At 41.5% G+C, this 20,951-nt stretch overlaps 1 protein-coding gene across 5 annotated transcripts in view; it reads left to right on the top strand.

Moving 5' to 3' along the window:
• LOC119650743 (cystinosin homolog) overlaps window positions 1-20,951 on the top strand; it is a 116,220-nt gene continuing 95,269 nt past the window's right edge. For 2 of the 5 annotated variants that reach the window (XM_038053811.1, XM_038053815.1), the window contains exon 1: window positions 14,519-15,367. The gene's annotated coding sequence lies outside the window, so the exon portion shown is untranslated. Of the gene's footprint in view, window positions 504-14,517; window positions 15,368-20,951 lie in introns of those variants that run through there. The other 3 variants (XM_038053812.1, XM_038053813.1, XM_038053814.1) reach the window with 3 other exon arrangements.

The following is a 20,951-nucleotide window of genomic DNA, read 5'->3' as shown; positions in this document are numbered from 1 at the left end:
AATTCTGAATCAGCTGTTCAGTTGCCGTGTCTTTGTTTACAATCGCGGTGCCGCGAGGGCTTCCCACAGTTTCCTTGATTTCCTTGTATTGTTATAGTTTATCCACGGTGCTACGTTTCCTGCATTCTGCAGTTAAAATATTCGAGTGTGATCCTAACTAAAATCGCGTATGCTTACCGTTTAAATCGGGAATGTTTTAATTGTGTTGTGATTGGACTTACTCCAATTGGGTGTTGTTAAATTAATTAAAAGAGTCGCGCAATAGTCAAATGCTAAAAGCAGCGCAGTGAAAATGCATCGCGTTTTGGTGAATTGGTGAAATTAGGGGCGGAGACGCGGAGCGTGTCTGGTGTCATTTCAGTGCAACATAACAGTGATGATCCGGTTGATGTCGGGCGAATCTGTTTGCTTGGTGATTTTTGAATTGCTTTAAAGATGAAGAGGAGCAAGTGAAGAAACAAAATCTACCTCAAGAAATGTGAAATTGTACAGAAGTAAAGAAGGTAAGTAGATAATTTCCTATTGCGATCGCGACTGACGCACGAGCGAATGGTTGTAGGCGGGTAATTAGCTGATTACAAAGTTTCGCTTTCAACAGAACGAATTCAATGTTTCAACTTGAATGCTTCCAAGCAACTGATGGCGGCCGTAAACTTGCCCTAGACCGTAAAAGATTTAAAAAGTGAAACTTTGAAAGACGATGATCGCGCGATTTTTATTGGCGGTCATGGAAATAAACGGTTATTCAATAGTCAATGAAAATTATTCCCGTGCCAATTGCATTTCATGGCTGCACATGGTTGGGCATTGGATTGAGTCAAATGTTTTGCTTAAAATAAGTTTTGCAAAATGAACAAAAAAGGTTGTGATAGTTTCGATTTAAAGGGTCAATATGTTTTCTGTGTTCAATACAGGGTGCCTCAAAACTCTGAGACAAACTATATGCCGGGCGGTTCATCATGCAAGCAAAAAGTATTCTATTCGATTTCTTAGTCCTTTAGCTGCCATAGCCATTTTAATTGATATTTAGGGAAAATCGTGGCCTTTACATTACCAAAATCTTAATAACTCAAAAACTACGATAGTCAGAGCATTGCAGTGAACGTTTAATCGTAGCTAGTACTTCCAGGGGCAATTTCAGAGAAAATACATACATCCTTATCTGTGGAAAGAAAGTGAGCTGTTCAGCCTATTTTTTCGTGTTTTACACAATTAGTGGCAATTACGTGATGGAACGTGATGAAAGTTAAAAGACGCTTCTATTCAAAATGTTTTCATTTAATTTTATCCACCCTCCAAAGTTAGGCAATAGGGGATTTTTCTACTGAAGTTATGGATTGTTTAAATCGGACTATTTTGCAAGAATTGTATCGGAGAATTTTCGATTGTGCAAAAACAATAATCATTTACTGCCAGTATATGAATTAATTAAAACTAATTTTGACCGGTTCGGTCTATAGCTGGCTGTAGACTGCCTAGCCCAGTCCCTACGCCGGGGTCGTGGCTGTCATCCTGCTGTCGACAGGTGGGCGATTTGTTCAGCCGGGTAAGATCCGAGTTGCTCAGTCGTGGTGGCTTGTGCTGCGCTACTTTGGTGTGGCGCTCGAGTGAATCTCTGCTAAGCGGTTCCATATTGGAGCGCCTCCACAATAAACTTTGTTTTAATTTCATATATTAATACAGTTGAATCCTGATAACTCGTATATCGTATTTCTGGCTAATTCGCACAAATTTGCCGGGTTCCCATAGTTAATTTTCTTTACTGCACTCCCAATAATTGGTAATCCCGCTATTTCGTACTAAATGGTCAGCCCCTTAACGATACGAATTACCGGGATTCTCCTGTATTTGTGCTATTTTTTTTTGTTTGAATGCATTTACGCACACAGTGTTGGACTCCCGGTTCGGTACGGCATCGGACTATCAACTAAACACCTCCCCATCGTCAGAGAGCTAGCCTGGAACCGTTTGCCACATTACTTCGGGCTAGTCTAGTCTCCCGCCTTGCAAAGCCTTCAAATCAGGGAATTCCTTTCACCAACGGGAGGGGAGAGGAGCTAGGGAACTGTCAGTTCAAGGAACCCCTTGCCATCCGGCTCCTCCACAAGAGATCCCCTGTGTTTAAATAGAGCTGCTGACGAGCCCCATCCCACTTTCCACAAGAAAAAAAAAAGTGTGGTGGGCGTCGTCCACAACTCCATACTCCATTGTAAAACACACAATCCGGAGATCGCGCCTTTCCAATCTTGTGCAGGTAACACTGAAAGCTTCCATGCCCACTTAAAAATTGGGTAAGGAAATAGTCAGTCGATGAGCCGCACATTCCATCTGCGTCTAGTTTAATTTTGCCACGAGAGCTGCCACTCGTCTAGAGTGCGTTGCCGTTCTTCGCGAGCAACCACCTCACTTGCGCTTGTATATGGCTTGACGCTCCTTAGCAAGGCCGGTTCGGTGACAGTGCGATACGCAGACGCCACCCGCAAAGCTCCCCGTCTCTGTACTTGCGCGAGGCGTTTACGATATACCTCCTTGTTAAGAGCGCCAGCCCATACCTCTGCGCCGTAGAGCAGGACAGACTGCGTTGAACTTATCAGAAGACGTCGCCTGCTGGATGTAGGACCCCCAATGTTTGCCGTTAGCCTACTTAACGCCGAAACTCCAGCTGCAGTCTTGTTCGTCGTTGCGGCTTTGATTTGCTCAAAAAAGCTCATCTTTGAGTCAAGAGTCAACCCGAGGTACTTTAACGCTGATTTTGACTCGATTATCGACGTGTACATGCATGTTTTTACAAGCTGAATGATTACATTAACGTTTTATTATTTCTTGCGATCATGCCAACAGTAAGAATCAGCAAAAAATCAAATTAAATAAAGAGCTTCGGAATGTCAGTGAAAAACTAGATTTTTATAGTTTCCTTTGGTGGCCGAAATTCAGTCAACTTTGGGAGTGGCAACTTTTATGAGTCTCTACTGTATGTTTAAAGTGTACACGGTAGGGTTTCAAGAGGCCAAAAAGACAGAAATTTGAGCACCAACAACCATACAATTTCATCAAACAAAGGCCACGCCTCCAAATCTCTCAATTCAAGTAGCAAGCGTTGACGGTCTTCCTTAAGTAAAAAAGAGTGTTTTTTAAGTAAAGGATTTGCATATTAGCACTTAGTCTGTACATTAGATTGTCGATTCTATTGTCAGTAAAAATAAGATAATGGATGCAATATGCAATCAAGCTGCTGAAGTTGTTGCACTTATTGAATCTGGTGAAAATCAAAGTTAAGCTGCTTGACAACTAAATTCTAGTCGTTACACTGTTCGGCGTGTATACCAAACATGTCAAGAGACTGAAGGCTAAACAAGGGGATGTGGGTCTGAAGAAAAGCACGCCACATCTCAAAGGGGTGATCGTTATGTTATCACCACTTCATTGAGAAATCGGCACTTAAATGCTGCTTAATCGGCATAACGCTTAAAAAAGTTCGGGAAATCAATATCAGCCGGTGGTCAGTTAGAAGTAATTTAGCTGAAGATGGCTTTGCAGCCCCTTTAGTTACGGATCTAACATTATTTGACCATGAAATGAAGGAGTTGGTGTCTTTGTGGCTGCAGGGCTATTAGAGAGCACACAGGCCATCCTGGTATGTGTGAATCCGTGGATTCATGAGGTCCACGGTCCACGTGCGACCTGTGGTTAGCGGGGTGTCGCGACATATCAAGCCAGGTGGCTCAGCTGCAGTACATGGTGAACGCATTAACACACACACACAAACTACCGTATTTTCTCGACCTTCGGCTTAGTCGATATACATAATCAAATCCCTGTAGCTCCCGAAGACATTCCGAAAATGGCAATCTACACACCTTTCGGACTCTTTGAGTTCACTAGAATGAGAGAGCTTCATCCATTCTGTGCTGCCAAACCTCCACGTTGTTTTCGCATATTTGGATGAAGCTGTGGTGACGTCTTACCCGAGTTCAAGCATTTTTCAACGTCTCATTGAGGTCGGTCTAGTACGTAACGTTGAGAGATGCAAATTCCTATAGTCGCGGGTGAGATTCTTCGGCCACTTGATTACCCCTGAAGATATTCAACCGGATCCAGTTAAAGTACAAGCGATTTCGAGTTCCCAAGATTTCTAAGATTTGCAGATCTGTAGAAACTGCAGGTGCAGCGATGAATAACTCCATGGTGAGACCGTCAAACCCAGTGGCTTCAGTTCGTTTGGGTGCATTGTTGACCGAAATGATTTCTCTTCTGCCGGGAGGAACAATCCCTATCCGCATGTTAGGCTAGTCACTTCATCGATAAGAGGAGAAACCTCGCCGGATATGATACGGTGGTGATTGTTCTTTCCACCTGTTTAAATGCTCGTGATGGTGGATGATAAGTGGACGGTTAACGTCCTCCACAGGATCATTGGAAGATTTGCGATTATGCAAGCACTTTCCTGATGCGGTATAAACTTCTGAAAAGATTGCGTTCTGCGTTATCTTCCGCTTCCTTGACCAGCACAATAGCAAATTCCCTTTTGTCACGACGCATATTATGCTGAGCTTTCCGTTATTTCGGTCGGTATTGGAATTCGACCACGCCACGGCCGTAATCGCTCCCAGCGGCCAATAGAGTTTTTAACGCCTTGCAATCAGAAAGCTTTTCATCTAGAGTAACTTCCAGATATTTTACTTTTTCGGAGAGTTGAAGAGTTGTACGCAAGCCCCCTCAAAATGTACGCACTTAAAGTGAGACAGGATTCATTTTTGGAAACTACCCAACCTAAAAATCTGACAGGGTGGTGTGCTTATATGAAATCTACGCCTCAAAATATGTCCCATTCTGATATCTGCTCAAATAAATTTACTAAGAGTATATTACCAACTATTGGAAAATTACTGAAAACCCCACCTTAAATTCATCCTAGGACTTCCAAATTTAAATTTCATGGAAATCTGGCCATTAACGCCAAAGTTATATGAGTTCAAACTTAGCAACTTCGCGCGAATTAGCTGCTTCCAAAGCCATGCAAATAAGATGCTGACGTCATAATTAACGGGAATAATTGACATTCGAATGGTATATTAAAATTCCATTTATGAGGAATCTACTTCTCTCCAGCCCTTTTTAGATATACATTGTATATTTTTACGCACCACTTTATTATAGAATTGCGGGAGAATTGGCAAATTTTGCAGCTCGCATATTCGAGTCAGATTAATAGATCAATTACCTCACTTCTCCTCGGTTTCACGAACGTAGGGGCACATCCTAGGTTTGCAGCCATGAGTCCAGCTGAAGTGATGGCATCAAATAGCTTCTCTCCTCTGGGATTTCATTTGCTACTGTCCCAACAAATAAGTTGAGCGTTCGCATCGCAATCTATTAAGAGTTCGAGACCATTTGATTCCGCATAAGTTACCAGATTTTTTAGTTCTTGCGTCGATGAAGGATACAAAAAATCATAGGGTAAATAAAGAGGGGCAACTATGTTGTTTTTCCTCTCGTCATTGATCTGGTATTTTACGATGACCATGATGTGGGAACAGAACTGTCTCACCATGGTTGCCTCTAACCGTCTTAACATCAGGACACAAGCTCTTAGTCTTATGAATCTTTCATCATAAAAGATCCTAGCCTTGCAGCTTGTCAGCCTCGCTGCCAGTAGATAGGAGGAGACTTTGGAATGCTACATTTTAATATAACCAATGTTTATGTTTTTCGATATAAACTTAGTGTACTGTGTAATATAAAGCAGAAGCGTCTACGTGTGACCAGGTTTCCCACACAACATACCGCCAGAGACACGATTCTCTCGTATTTGATTTCTCTGGGGATAGCTGCAATTGAAGGTACAGCAGTTCCCATGTCCTCATCCATGAAAGTTCCCATCTCATCACGCAGAGCATTCGTCAATTTTCCACTTAAAACCTTTCCTGGTTTACGGATTTTGATCACACAAATTGGCATCAAGTCAATTTCGTTCACACCTCTTGTTTTCCTTTCTTCCGCTTGTACCGTAAATTGTGTAGAAGAAGTTACTATCGAGGAAAAAGTTGAGCACCATATGGTGGCTGTCCCTAAGCATCATCAAACTATTTTGGTCCACTTCGAATACGAAGCTGAATCCCTCCACGTTTGTAGATTTGTCCTGGCATTCACGAATTTTAGCCTCCGATGTCCGAACTCCATGCCCGGTTTCTGTTGACGTAACATGCGGATGATGTCCCCTGCCTTCTTTCGAGAGCCAGGTAACCAACATCGTATATGCTCTGCCCTATGCAGCTCAGTGTTCACAACAGTGAACTTGGCCCGACAGCCAGAACTCAAAGCCGGGATTACTTGCTGAAGCCACTTTAAGACTGCCTCATCAGTGCACTCGAAATGAAGGAGCTCATCGTGAAAACCTTGATTGTTAAATCTTGGCTTCGTTCCAGGCTCCAGCATTTTTTCCACAGCCATTGCCGGAGGAGGGTAAATTATCCCTCTGAAACTTTGCCATCTTTTGAGGAAACTCCCACGGCAGCGATCAGAAATGAGGCTGCAGCTTGTGCGTACGTCCTCTTCCTTCCCACTTTCGTGTCCGTATTACTATAGGAGGAACCAGCTTCTTTGAGATCTCCCACTCGGATTTGATCACCTCCCGGCACTCCACTCCACCAGAAATGGTCTTTAATACTTGAGAGAGTCTGACTTATTACTATAGACAACTTCTTTGAGGCGATTCAAACATTTAATTTAGGTAAATATAAAAGCTGTTCATGAATAGTCGATTCTCAAACGCGTTTTCAACATTCTGAGGCTTGGCAGCGGGACAAAGGACAATGTTGCTTCTGCGTTTAGTCGATTGCGGATCTAAGAGCTAACCGGGAACGTATGTACTAATAGTGAACGGCAGTCAGCGAAGCGTACCAAACTTTTCTGCATCCGAAGTAATGTATTGTTTGGTTTTAGCAAGGGCAAGCGAATCCGTTCTTTCTTTCGAATGGTGTTTGTTCTTTGTTTAGTTTCGACAAAAGCTTCTGAGGTGAACCACTGGGCTGGGTTCCCCGCGTCAGTTATAGTTTATCTTCCCATAATGTTCTCGTATTGAAACTTTCACAACCAAAATATGCAACAGGTTTAGGCAAAAGAATTCGTCTCATTACAGTGCGGGGCAATAAACTTTTGACTCAAATCAATGCTACTTCGCCTTTCTAATCTTACTGTATCCATTGACCACATCGTTATTGATTTGCGTATTTTAAAAAACGTCTAATTTCCATTTTGTTTGGGTTCCTCGTGCGTTTCCCATTGATATAGCATGTACACACTAATACAGTGCAACGATCTAAACGTGGTGATATCCAATTACCCTTATTTTTCGCGAAAACAGGTTAATTACTAAGTTTACTCGCGTTTACACGACATTTTCATGTGACTGTAAAGTTAGAAATGGTTGTCACGTTCCCGATTATCTAACAAAAGATTCAGTTGATTGATAAACATTTCCGAATTTTCTTACTCAAAGTTTGCAGTTTCTTACAGCATTTAAGGTGACGCTATCAGATACATATTTTGACGCTTTTATGTATTTCTCTTTATTGCCTTTGTCTTTACAATGATTTCGAATTGATATGTAGGAAAGTTTCCCGTAAATATAATCGACGCATTTTGATGGATATTGTTCCTGTTTATAATTTGCTCGAAAGTTTGATAAAAACAGGAAGAATCTTCGTTATCTACGTTATCCAGCGAATGTGTTATGAGAAATAGAAATATATCGTGAATGGAAGTTTAAAAATAGACAACTTAGTTGCGATAATTGCTGCTTTGATCAGTATTCAATTGGAATACCTTATTGAATTCTTCTCCAAGAATTGATTTGAAACTGCTTTGAGAAAACCTTTTTATTGGATTTATAGTGAATCGCTACGGTCAGCTAGGAAGGTAGTGCTGGAAGTATCTAATCTATTGAAGAAAACTAAAAAGGGTGGGAGAACTGTATTTCTCGATATACTACCTTCAATCAAAAAGTACCCGAAATTACCAACGTGCTTACTCCCACCGGCTTGATTGACGCTGCGTTAGGCTGTAACCACAGTAGATCTACTATAGGCAGTACCCTTACAAAAATGACCCCACTTGCAAATGTGCTTGCAGAAGCTTATCTGTACACATCAGAGACGCTAAACAAGGAAAAGGCATAATCTTCGTCAAATCGTATCGGTAAGAGAGAGATCGGTGAGCTTTTGCTATTCTGGTACTACGGCGTGCTCACGCATATAGCAAAAAGTTGTTTCACGTACTCGCTTATACATAAGCAAAAACTTGCCAATCTCACCAATACATTGGCAAGTCCGGGCGGTATGTCAAACACAGCTGATCGGGTTTTCGGTGCATCTCGCTCATGCTCAAGGGCAAAACAATTTGAAATCGTGTGTACTCGCACTGATTTCCCCCCTTGAGGGGCAAGGGGGAGTGAGGTAGCTGTCTAGTATCTAACTGTGGCTGTAACTTTTGTTTCTGACATTTCCATCAAATTTTTACCGCCATAGCTGAACAGTGGTGAAAGTAATACCATATCGAGTGCATTTGTAAGTGTGCGTGTTTTCAATTTTCTATACTTTCAAAGATGGAAGTGAATTGCAACAACTAATTTGTACTAAATTTTGCGAGGTGATATGATGGCTGAGTCCGAGCCAACATCATCAGTCATTAGTGGATACGAGACGTGGTTTTACGTGCATTAATGTAATCCAGTCATTAGGCGAATGAATGGCGTGCTACAAATGAACCCAGACCGAAAAACTCGGTAGTTTTAGTGGAAAAGAAGGCGATGCTCACGGTTTTCATTGATTACAAGAGTGTTGTCAGGGAATACTATTTGAGCATTATGAGATTTTTGCGTAAAGCAACTCATGGAATACCATTTAACAGGCACCCAATTCATCTGATTTTGCTCCCTGGGATTTCTTTCTTTTCAATCGAGTGGGAAAAAACCACTACGGGAACGCGTTTCGTGGCGCTGAAGAAGAATGGGTGGATGACACGCTGGTAAGTGCATTTCCGTCGATAGTGATCATTTTAAAGGGGATAATATCGATCTTGTGACTGGATGTCTGATACCAACCGATTCAGCTAACAATGAATGAGTACCCGAGTCAAATTAGGGTAGTAATCACGGGGGTGCACAATGCAGGCCACATTGCCTCCTATAGTATGACGGCCTTGAATGAAGTGCTCTAACACACATCTACGAAGTTTTCCAACGATATTCAATTGCTTAGATACCGATGATTTCTATTATATATTGCAACATCTTTTGATGAGCTACATGCTGGTAGTAACGCAAGTATGACATTAGGACTGAATGATCCAACCTACGATGAGACTCTGTTGCGCAAAATGAACTCACTTATTAGACACTTAATTGTCGGATCCTCCCGGGTAATACATCGACACTTTCCAACTTAAAAGCAAACATGACTCCATTTGACATTTCTCGAGTACAGTGATCATAGACTTTGTCGATGGCATAACAGCTGCAACAGTATGCTGAAAGTTTTCGTCTAATCTGCTTTTCGATACCGCCGGTGACGCTTTCGTTCCCTTTTTTCAATATAACTCGTGATTTTCTTTTGCGTAGGTTCATTACATCTTTCGAACACTTGTTCTAAACAGATGGTTTAGTGGTTAATGTACTAGGTTGTCGCAGCGAAAGGTCACGGTTCAACTCCCATTCTTGGGACAGGGATTTTTACCGTGACTGCATGTCGGGTACCAGTCGACTTAGTTATTAATGAGTACATGGGTCAATTCACGGTAATACTGTTTTGTCAAAGGCCTGATCTGGATGCAGTCGCGAGGCTTTCATATCACCATTGAGTCTATTAAGCCGCCGTTGCTTCGACCGGACTTTTGGTCGCTTACCATCGATTTGATGTTCAGCAAATCTAGGCGAGTAAATTTTCGTTAGTGCGAATTACGGGACCATACCATCGAAAATGCCACATATTGGCCGCAAATATCCACATTTCGGACATGATCAAGGCGTGTCACGCTGCTAGCCCAACGCAACATCTTTGCCTCTATTATCGCCAGACGTCGTTTATTGTCTTTTATATTAAGCCAACATTCAGAACCATATAGAGTGACAGGGCAGACGACACCGCTGTAAATTCTGGATTTGAATTTTATTTTATTCAGGTTGCGCTAATGCGTGAAGCAAATTCATAAGACAGTTCGCCATTGGCTGATCCGAGATAATTAAATCACTTAGTTCTGGGCAGGTCACTGCCACTGATAATGATAGGAGCCTGTTTCATTAGGATCGGTCGTCGAAAGTTCAGTTTTATTCAGATTCTTTCTGAGACCGTATTGGATGAGACCATCATTCCATTGTTGTGGTTGTGTTGTGTTGTTGGGATAGTGTCCATTACAAGGACAAAAAGAAGTGGTAAGAGGGCGCTTCTTTGATAAAGCCCGACAGAAAAACGAAGCCCGGCACACATCACACTTTACTTTTAGGATTGTGGTAGAGCAATTTCACCCAGTGTATGAATTCTTCTGGTACTGAGTGCAAGCATTTTAGTTTTGATTTTGAATTGGAGAATGAGTGAGTGAGGGGTGAAAATGTGCAAACTTAAAGTGAGGCAGCACTCACTTTCGGAAACTACCCAACCCAAAAGTCTGTGAAGATTTTACAGATGAGGATATTTTGAAAGATGTGAAAAGAGGGAGCACCGTTAATGGCAATTAGTCTTCAGACGAGAAAACCATAACCGAAAAGAAACCACTTCCATATAGTTGAGAAGCTGCAGAATGCGCACGGCAGTTGAGGCGTTATCGAAGCTTATAATAATAATAATCGTTGGCACAACAATTGGATCAGGGCCTTGAAGTGTGTTAAAGCACTTCATTCAAGACCGTAACAGTACACTATAGGAGGCAATATTGTCAGCATTGCGCTCGCCCGAGATTATTACCCTGATCTCCTACCTGTCGCGTCGACTGAGATGATCATTTTTGTTTTGGACGATATTTAATGCGCCTTGATGGACCTGTCACCGGATCTGTTATCCAGAAACATCAGGTGTGATTTAGCATAGTTGAGTAATTCCAAATATATTTTTCTCTTTCCCTGATCTCAACATTTTATTTTTGTTTTACTGAGGATAGTACTTTACCTCAAACGCTCCTCCTCCGTCTGGATTTCGGACAAGCATGCTATATAAATATCATGGCGGAGTTAATGAACTCATAACTACATTTTTCATATTGGTGAAGTCTTCAAGTCGCTCGCCGTTGTCGCTGAATTTTGCTGTGGTTCGCTATATGAGCGACTTCTTTTCCAATTCTGTTGTTACTTTTATTCGGTTAAGGGAAAGTCGCACCGCGTCCTTAAAGAACTATTGTGCCCCTGCTACTAGTTATAGTGTACCTATTGATCATAGTATCTCAAGCAGACCTATAATCGTCAGGAACTTTAGTATGTTCCCTATTTCCAGATCTTTCAGCTTTGCATCTGGTATTAAGTGTTCTCCCAGATGCCTCGACCTACTTTGCACAAGTGCCGGACACTGTCCCAGGACGTGTATATAGGTTTCGTCATACTTCTCACAAAACCTGCAGGCAGTCTCCGTAGATATCCCTAGCTTCTCTAAGTAATAGTTCAGCCGACAATGACCAGTGAGGATTCCCACTATGATTGGAAGGTTTAAGCAATCCTTTGTGCGTATGGGTTCGTATTCCCAGTAAGCACCCTGGACTGCTCCATCCCTGGTAGGCCCGCCCAAGATAAGTTCCCTCAACCGTTCCTCTTCATTTCTTAGATTCATAGCCATGAAACCGTCTCCGATTCCGCAGAAGGGTTCTGGCCCGTGTAAAGACGTCCTTGCTTCCTTCTTGGCTAGTTCGTCCGCTGTCTCGTTGCCTTCCAACCCAGCATAGCGTGGAACCCAAAGTATCCAGACCTTGTTGGACGAGCCGAGTGTATTCATATCTCAAGGCATTCCCACATCAGTTTAGAGTTCACCTTGGACCTAAGTGCTTTGATCACTGCTTGGCTGTCGGTGAGAATAGCTATGTTCTGCCCCCTGTAGTTCCTTTGCAGATTAAAGGAGGCACATTTGTCTATGGCGTATATTTCCTACTGGAATATGCTAGTGTATCTGGCTCAAAGTGCATTTTCCTTGGACTCGCGGCTTTCCGACAAGTGTTTCCAACATGTGTCTTCCAGAGTAATTTTTGGTCTAGCGTAATTCCAAAATATTTGACCTCTATTTCTGACTTCACCTCCATATCATGTAATGTTATAGCTCTCAGGTGATCAAGCTTACGCCTCCTAGTGAGTGGTACTATGGTGGTTTTGGCTAGGTTGATCTGCAGTCCCCTTCCTGCGCCAGGCACTAGTAACCCTTAGTCCAGTTTGGATTCTATCACATAGGGTATCTTCATATTTGCCCCCACAGATTAAAACAATGTCGTCCGCGTAACCCTGGACTTGTATTCCAGTATTTGTTAACACGTCCAGGAGTTCATCCATTACCATACTCCACATCAGCGGCGATAATACCCCACCCTGTGGATAGCCTTGAGTGGTGTTCATGACAATATAATTTGTACCTGTCAACTACTCCGGGAGATTTCAGTGGTTTAAAAGTTCACACTGCCCACCTTAGCCTAGCTTCTGGGCATACCTCTTTTGCTAGTTTCCAGTTCTCCTTTCTTCCCCTTTTATTCGTTCTTGGGGTGTCAGGCAGAATGTTGTCGCCTGCCACCGTGGGGTAGGACCCCGGGAAATGAGTTCTGAGAAGCAGGTGTGCCCTGTCCTCCTCATTCTCGGTAAATGTCCCATCTTCCTTCTTCAAACAGACAGAGGATATTCCCTCGTCTTTGGCTACAGCCTTGTACAGCCTGGTCGCTTCTGTGATCTGTTCCTGCTGTTAAACCATCGGCAATTTTATTCAAAAGGAGAGTAAAATAATAATTGCTGGTTTCATCTTTCTCTTGAACTAGGGCGTAATAATTATCCACCGATTGAAAAAGTTCATTCATAATGCAAGCTGCTATTTGAGTGCTTTATCGTCGGCGAAGGTCATTCCAAACTATCTACTTCCCTTCGTCCTTCTGCTAGGGAGTCCACCAAGCGTCCTATAAACATTGATTGTCCTTCCAGCTATATCGTTTTCTGGAGTGTTGAGATGTTGGTTTCACACCATAAAGCTCCAATTCTATACAGAGGTTGGATTTTTCAAGTTCCTTATGCTTGGTTTGTTTTCTGTTGCCGTTAGATGAATTGTGTTCGTAAAGATGTCCCCTAATTACTGGATAAGCTGCGTTTAGGGAGCGTTGCCATCATTTCGGTTCAGGCGATTTGTGGTTCACAGGTGATATTTCATTTTTCAATTCATCGTCGTTTTCCGGGGGGACAATCCCTTTATCCGCTATTCGAGGAGCTTCCTATCGAAGATCGGATAACCCACAGGAGAAGTTGATATTCTAGAACCTAAAAATCGAATCTAGCATTAGGCTACAGGATAATTTGCCTTCATATCACTCACTTCGGGCTTCACTTCTGGGGTTAAGTCCTGGCCGCTTTCTGCAAGTAAGAATGAAGGGTCTCAGTAAGATTGTGGTCGTTAGCTTACAATGGAAGATCCACTAGGAGAGACGGTTTAACTTTGGCCGTCTCCATTCTTCCAGAAAGGAAATTAGAAATCTGATGATTTTTCATAAATTTAGAAGAACTGCATTCAATATGCTTTACCATTTCGTTCAGATGCACACTGTTCCGATTTCTTACATTACGCATAAGAAGTTTATGATGAACGTTCCAAGTTATGTCATCGATTCGTACTCATACGTGATTCGCAATGGCTCGTTATGCTTCTCATGATGACTTGCACTTCGTGCAACACTAGCGACTTTGAGTTAATAAGTTTCTGGTGAAATTAGAACTTTGCAATCGGCACGCTTATGATGCAAGATGACGAAATAACAATGCCCAAGAAAAGAACTGACGTCATTATAATCGGGTCTTGCGCTAGCAATTCAGATTACATTGTGCACGTGATTGCGCGGAACTCTGATTGCATTCGTCTCCTCGATTTAATATGCCATATAAGCCGTAGCGAGATAAGCCTTTTAGTAAGCAATACACGCGGTAGGGGAGCTAGCGCTAGTTTAGTTCCAGCCACATCGCGGCCCTTTTCGGGTTTCTCAGGGAGCGGAACCAGTTCAAGTCGTTTAGCACTTTTTCCCAAAGATCATTAACGAAAGATGCGCGAACTGATATGGATAAGAGATGAATGGAATGTGCCCTACTACAGCAGCTCGTCCATCGGTCCGTCTGCCGGGCCGCTTGCTGCTGTGGCAGGCCGAATCTGCTGATTGTGTCTGTGTCCGTAGTTTGGCTCGATTGGTATCTTGCTGCAAAAGTTAACTCGATAATAGCTAGCTGGCTGGGCCGGCTGTCTGGTCGGCTATGTAGCAGAGCAAGCACGAGCAGTGAGCCGTCGCGATAATATGAGCTTTGACAAAATATCGCCAACAGTCAGTCTAGAGCGAGTCCTCAGCCAGTATAAAACTGCTTGGTGGCCTCGCAATCAAGCAGTGCTTGGAGAACTTTCTCGCCTTAAAATATAAGTAGTATAACCACCTTCGAGCAGTTTCTAGTTAGCCGCAAAAATTTGCACTTGGTTGTAGCGATTCACGAAACTTCACGTAACTCCTAAATTGATTAAATTAATTAGACCAGCATAGATGGTCCCGTAAGCAGTTCGTCGATTTAAGCTCATTTGCAAAGCGATAACTCGTTGGATGCAAATACTTCCTGTGATAGAATAATTTCTTCGTGCCCATTAGCCTATTTCACGTGAAACGGTGTGAAGTCTGTTGTTTTGCACCTGCCGGCGTTACATCTGCATCTCGAAAACGTGCATTGTGTGAGTGTCGCGCCCGTCGCAGCAGTCCTACTTTAGAGGTCATCCACTTTATGAGTAGCAATAATAATGCCATTTATTAGATATCCCTGCTAATAAGCTAACAAAATAAGAGGAACGCGGCGAATCAGCACCCAATTGCAGGCTAACACCCTCGCGTAAATAACGTTAAAGGTTTCAATTGGATTAAGTTTTGAGCTCCTTTATTTGTTTTCATTCCGGTGTCGTCTTACCCGTCATATCTCGTGTGCATATCAAGGTGGCGACAACTTAAACACCATCTAAGTTTACGGATATGAATTTCACTTTTTAGAGATATTTAAACATTTATGCATGCACGTCTACCGAGACCCGATTGGGTTGGATTGTGTTTACGATAAAAAGTTGAATTGTGTGTGAAGGTGATTCTTGTCGGTGACATTGCCGGAGCCTGGGATTCGAAAGGAGTGTCCGCGGTAAGTGTTAATTTAATATACTTTTAGTACCACTGCATTTATAATACTTTAAGAGCGCCAAATGTGAAGCACTGGATTTCCATCTGACGTGAAAAAATCTACATTCCTCGTTCTAGATAATAACCGCAAATTGTTCTTGTTGTCGGGTGTTGCACTTTTAATGAGAAAGTGATGGTCGGGGAAAAAATTAATTTACATTTTGTTGATTGCAAATTAGAAATACGTTTTGTGATGTTATCGTAATTTCAATCAGACGCTCGAAAAAGCATAAAACTAGTAAACAAGACGTGACTAAGAAAGATGGAACTGCGGGCTGAGAAAGTCTCATTAAAAATTTAGCATGGGAAGTTTAGATTCAATATCAAACGAGTTTTTGCCAGAAGAGAGTGAGGCCCCGAATTTTCGAAAACAAATGTAGTGTAGAGTTTATGGAAGCAAGAAAAAATGCAGGGAAACTGAGGCGGAAAGATTGAAATAGTGAAATCTTCGAATGACAGCATCCGCCTGAAGGAACGAAATGTTATTTTTAAACAATAGATTATTCGTAGTACTTCATCTGGTTTGCATAAAATTTACTAATACTTGGCGCTTCTGCATAGATATCAATTCGTATTCGAATATCATTGATAGTCAACAGTATTTAATGTTTTTTCATTAAGTTTAAGATTTACTATTTGCAACATTTTAATATTAAATCCACCAGATTTATATGGTTAAAATTCTTCGACTGAACAGGCCTTTCTAAAACTTTAAATAATTCTGATGAAACTTCGATGCTGATTTGTACTAATGCATGTTTTGGATGGTATCCTGGTGGCATACATAGTCATTGTAGTTGTATATTTATGTAGTTTTCAGATGCACTTTAGTAGATGCAACAATGAAGGGGTGTACGATGCATTTTTCAGGTATCTTTAACTTTTCAAATACTTTCGTCTAAAAGAATGAAAAGATAGTGACATCAGACAAATAGGAGTTTCTCAACTTGTTTACTGCTAATCACCCAACGTATAGAAATTTTCCTCTAGGTCGCTCTTTTCTTCACTACGGCGGTTTGCCGAGATGGCTGTCCTAAATTACTGCAAGTATTTAAGGGGTTTTCCTATATGATGGAACCAATCGATCATTTTTTATACATATTTAGGAAGTAGAATGTGTTAGGGCCATACTGTAGACCAAAATTCAAAATATTTACCAAGGTATAAGAAATACATAGATTAGCACGCGCGAGTATATTATCTACAAAACGAAATCTTTGAATTTAAAATACCATTTTTAAGGTTTTGTGTAAAATCGGTTTACTGTCTGTCTTTTTTTTTATTTTTTTTTGCCGATGGAAGGTGGAAACTGTGGGACTCTTACCCACTAAAACCACCTCCTTCTCCTTCCACTCTCCCCGCGGGACTCCCATTTGATATTACTTCGCGGGGCTCGATCAGAGTTTATTCTGCGCTCATGTTAATATTCATGTTTCTCTCGCGTTTATTCTTTCGGATGACTTCTTCCTGCCTAAGCCTTTTTCCGATGACTGCAATCACTTTTTCGACTTCGGCCCATATCCCCTTTGCTTTCACCATAAGTTCCATTATATTTTCGGGTGTAAAGTGCTCCCCGGTTGTAGCTTCTAATGTAGCCCTTTGGGCTTCGAATTTGGGGCAATGAAAAAAAAACGTGTTCTGCGTCCTCTGCAATATTTGGGCAATATGGCGAATCATCACGCCCAAATCGATACAGATATGCTCGATAGCCTCCGTGGCCGCTCAAGAATTGAGTTAGGTCAAAACCTACTTCGCCGGGGGGTCGCTCGAACCACTTCCGGATATCCTATATGATTTTGTGAGTCCAGCGGCCTTTTTTTTAACTCCCCCCCCTCCCGTGGCATTCCGCGACAGTTACAGTTCGTGCGAACTGTCGCCGACGGGCAGGAGATTCTCCGGTGAGATACGTTCGATCGTAAAGTCGTTGTATTTCTTTCGCCAGAATCTCAATCGGGAACATTCCTGCTATCACGCAACCTGCCTCATTGGATATTATTCTGCACGCGCAACGTGTTCAGAGTACACTTATGCGATACGCAGCTTCAATCTTTCTCTTATTTGCTATATTTTTCAGTGCATCTGCCCATACTGGGGCTGCATACAGTAGGATCAAACTAACTACCTTCGAAATAAGGAGTCGATGGCTCGGCCTTGGGCCACCTTTATTTGGTAGCATTCTCGCAACCAGCACTCCGATGTTATATGTTTTGGCTGCTGCACCCTCTACATGCAATCTGAAATTTAACCTCTGGTCAATCATTATACCTAAGTACTTAAGTGCAGGCTTGGAATGAATTGTTTGCGTTCCAACTTTGATCTTCATGGAAGTGCACTTTCTCCGCTTGGTAATAAGTACTACTTCCGTCTTATGCTCTGCGAGCTGTAGACCAGCATTCTCTAACCAGGATTTAATCTCATAGACTGCTTCATTTGCATAAAGTTCGACTTCTTTGAGAAGGCGTGCAACAACCATCACACCAATATCGTCCGCGAAACCAATGGAGGCCACACCAGTAGGAAGGTCTAGGGTCAGTACTTCGTTATACATGATAATCCTCAAGAGTGGCCCTAGGACAGACCCTTGTGGAACTCCGCATGTCATTTAGTATAATTTCATTCCTTCATTTGACTCGCAGCACAGAATCCTATCGATTAGGAAGTCGGCAACGATACGCACTAGGTACTTCGTCACACCTAAGTTGATTAGGGACTCCATCTAGCGGAATTGAAGGCATTCTTCACATCAAGTGTAATCACTGCACAACATTTGTCCTCGTGCGGTCTTACCTGTGTTCGCTGAAACTGATTTTCGGAGAGACCGCCATCCTTTTCGGCAATTGGAAGTAGTCTGTTATAGATGACTCGTTTGAATAGTTTTCGAGTATTATTTAGAAGGCATCTCATGTCAATTTCGTGCGAATTAACAGCATCCTAAGCCATACAAATAATATAATGACGTCATAAATCACGAGAATAATTGACATTCGAGTGAAATATTAAAATTCCATTCATGAAGAATCTATTCCTCCTCAGCCCTTTTTTATATCTGGTGTCGGTTAAATTCTTCGCATTTGCTAATAATATTAAACTCAGAGTATGAAGCGTATGAGGTTGACTATTATCAATACAAGACTTTCCATCAAAAGATTTATTTAAATAGGTTTCTAAAAAATAGAGATCAATCGAATTTTTAACTATGTGACACGGAGCTGTCATGCGCGTTTTCTTCAGCCATTGTGCCTTTCACCTTTGACTTCGATGTTCAGACCAATATTGGTAAGTGAATTCTCGTTAGCGTGAATTACGTGACCATACCATCGAAAACACCTCTCTCGCAGTTTTTCCACGATCAGTGCAAAGCCATATTCATCGCGGATATTCTCATTTCAGACGTGATCAAAACGTGTCACCCCACCAGTGCAATGCAACATATTCGCTCCCATTACCGTAAGACGCCGTTAATTGTCTTTTATAGTCGGCCAACACTCAGAACTATAGAGAGCGGTAGACGGACTATATTGCAATAAATTTTAGATTTGTTACGTGCGGTGATACGTCGATCACAAAGAACACCAGTTGTGAAATGCCACCTCTTCCAGGTTGCGTTAATGCGTGAAGCAATTTCATTACGCAGTTCTCCATTGGCTGATAGCATTGACTCGAGATATTTAAGTCGCTAAATTCTGGCAATAGCAGTACCCTGCCCCTCGAGATATTTAAATCGCTCAGTTCTGGCAATGGCAGTAACCTGGCCAGAACTGAGCGATTTAAAAATCTCGGGCCAATGGAGAACTACGTTATGTTCCTCACATAGGGAAACACAAAACCTTTTATACCTGAAGCTTCAAGCCTCCGGTTTCCCGACTTGTTTTTCTTTTATTTACCCTGTTTGGATTGAACGGATTTCTAATAAAGTGGAGAAGGATGCTTTCTATGAGGAATTACATGCCGTTCACGGGAGGCTTCCTGAAGGGTGATCTGTTGGTCTCTGACACTTTACGCATATGATCGGAGGCCAGGTCTAGGTCATTGTAATAACAAAGGTGGTAGGCTTATAAAGTTCATACATTGCCTGGCTTTACTAATTCTATCTAACTGTTGGGCTGAAAAGTTCGTAGGCTAACAGACATGGTGCTACAAGTGTTAAATCCATATGGTTTTTATGTTAGACCTACTTTGAGGCTAAAGACAAATTGTACCATAAAAATGGTATCGAAAAATTGTATAGCGACTATAACCGTTGTATCGCCTTCGAAGGCAACTATATTGAACAATAGAATTTTATCGAAAAAAAGTTTTTTCCTATGTTAACATACGGACTTTTCACCCCAACTGTTTTGTTGTTAAGTTTCCTATTTTTCTCTCTTTCAATATTTCATATTTCTTCCATTTGGGAAATGCAGTGCCTGCTGCCATTCATTTTGAAGGTCTCCCTGTGAAGTCATCAGAACTAAAGCAAATTTCCCCATAAACTTATTAAATTAACAGATAAGTTTGCACTGTGATTGAATAACGGAACATAGCATTTGCCAGATTATTATTCTGCAGAAAAATGTATTTTTAAGTAACTCAACAGATACAAACGTGGTTACAACAGTCGTATTCACATGTTTTCATTTGCAAATTAATCTCTTCACTAATTACTTATGCCCAATCAACATGATAAGTATCGAGTGTTATATTCTGAAATTATGCAATCAGTTACATTTTTTAATTTCTAGAGCTTCAATTGCTTGAATTATCATCGTTCGTGGAATATTTAATTATTGTACTTTTTACATGCATTTTTATTTTTAGTCATTCGACCGACCAAATCGTAAAAACTTATGCAGGCGAGATGGAAGTTTTTCTTTATTTTTGCAATGGGAAAGATGCATGAGAAATCAGAACCTATAAATTCGTCACGGGCGGCAAACGAAAGGCTATCCACACCTGTTATACTATAAAAAAAACATGATTATTATAATTCCATTTAGAACACTGAGTCACATACTTGTTTGTGTGAAAAAAATTGTAAAAATTTTCTTTCGAATGTGGGGAAACCAAGTGGCTCTCCCAGAAAAATATTGTAAAAGCTCAGATAATGTTACCACAGGATAAGAAAGTTTGGGCATCTACACAGTCTCATATTTCTATTATTTTTTTCTGTTTGATTTGCAGTTAGATTACGTTTCAGTTTCATTGGCGTCAGTCTTAATGCTGTGCCTTACCTCTATGATCCCAAGTTAAATCGACTTCCTTCCGAACGTAGCGGCAAACTGGTTGAGAATTATCTTCTTGTCATTTAATGAAACGTATCAAATACTTCTTCTTCTTTAGCCTTTATCCTGTTTTGTGACAGAGTCTCATTTCTCTTGGCTGGTCTGAATAGACCCAAGACATCATTTCTTTCAGCCTTTAAGTCGTTTTTGAATTCTTGGGTGTTTAGGCCAATCTCAGTGTGGATAACGCAATCATATCGCTGAAGAGACCTATTTCGTAAGTTCTCTCTGATGGGTTCAACGATATATCGGTCATGAATGTTCCCATTTCAACGTGAGAGATAC

The sequence above is a fragment of the Hermetia illucens genome, chromosome 3 (genome assembly GCF_905115235.1).
Source record: "Hermetia illucens chromosome 3, iHerIll2.2.curated.20191125, whole genome shotgun sequence".
Classification (NCBI taxonomy): Eukaryota; Metazoa; Arthropoda; class Insecta; order Diptera; family Stratiomyidae; genus Hermetia; species Hermetia illucens.
The sequence above is the reverse complement of the archived record's forward strand: the minus strand, read 5'-3'. Positions and strand labels throughout refer to the sequence as shown.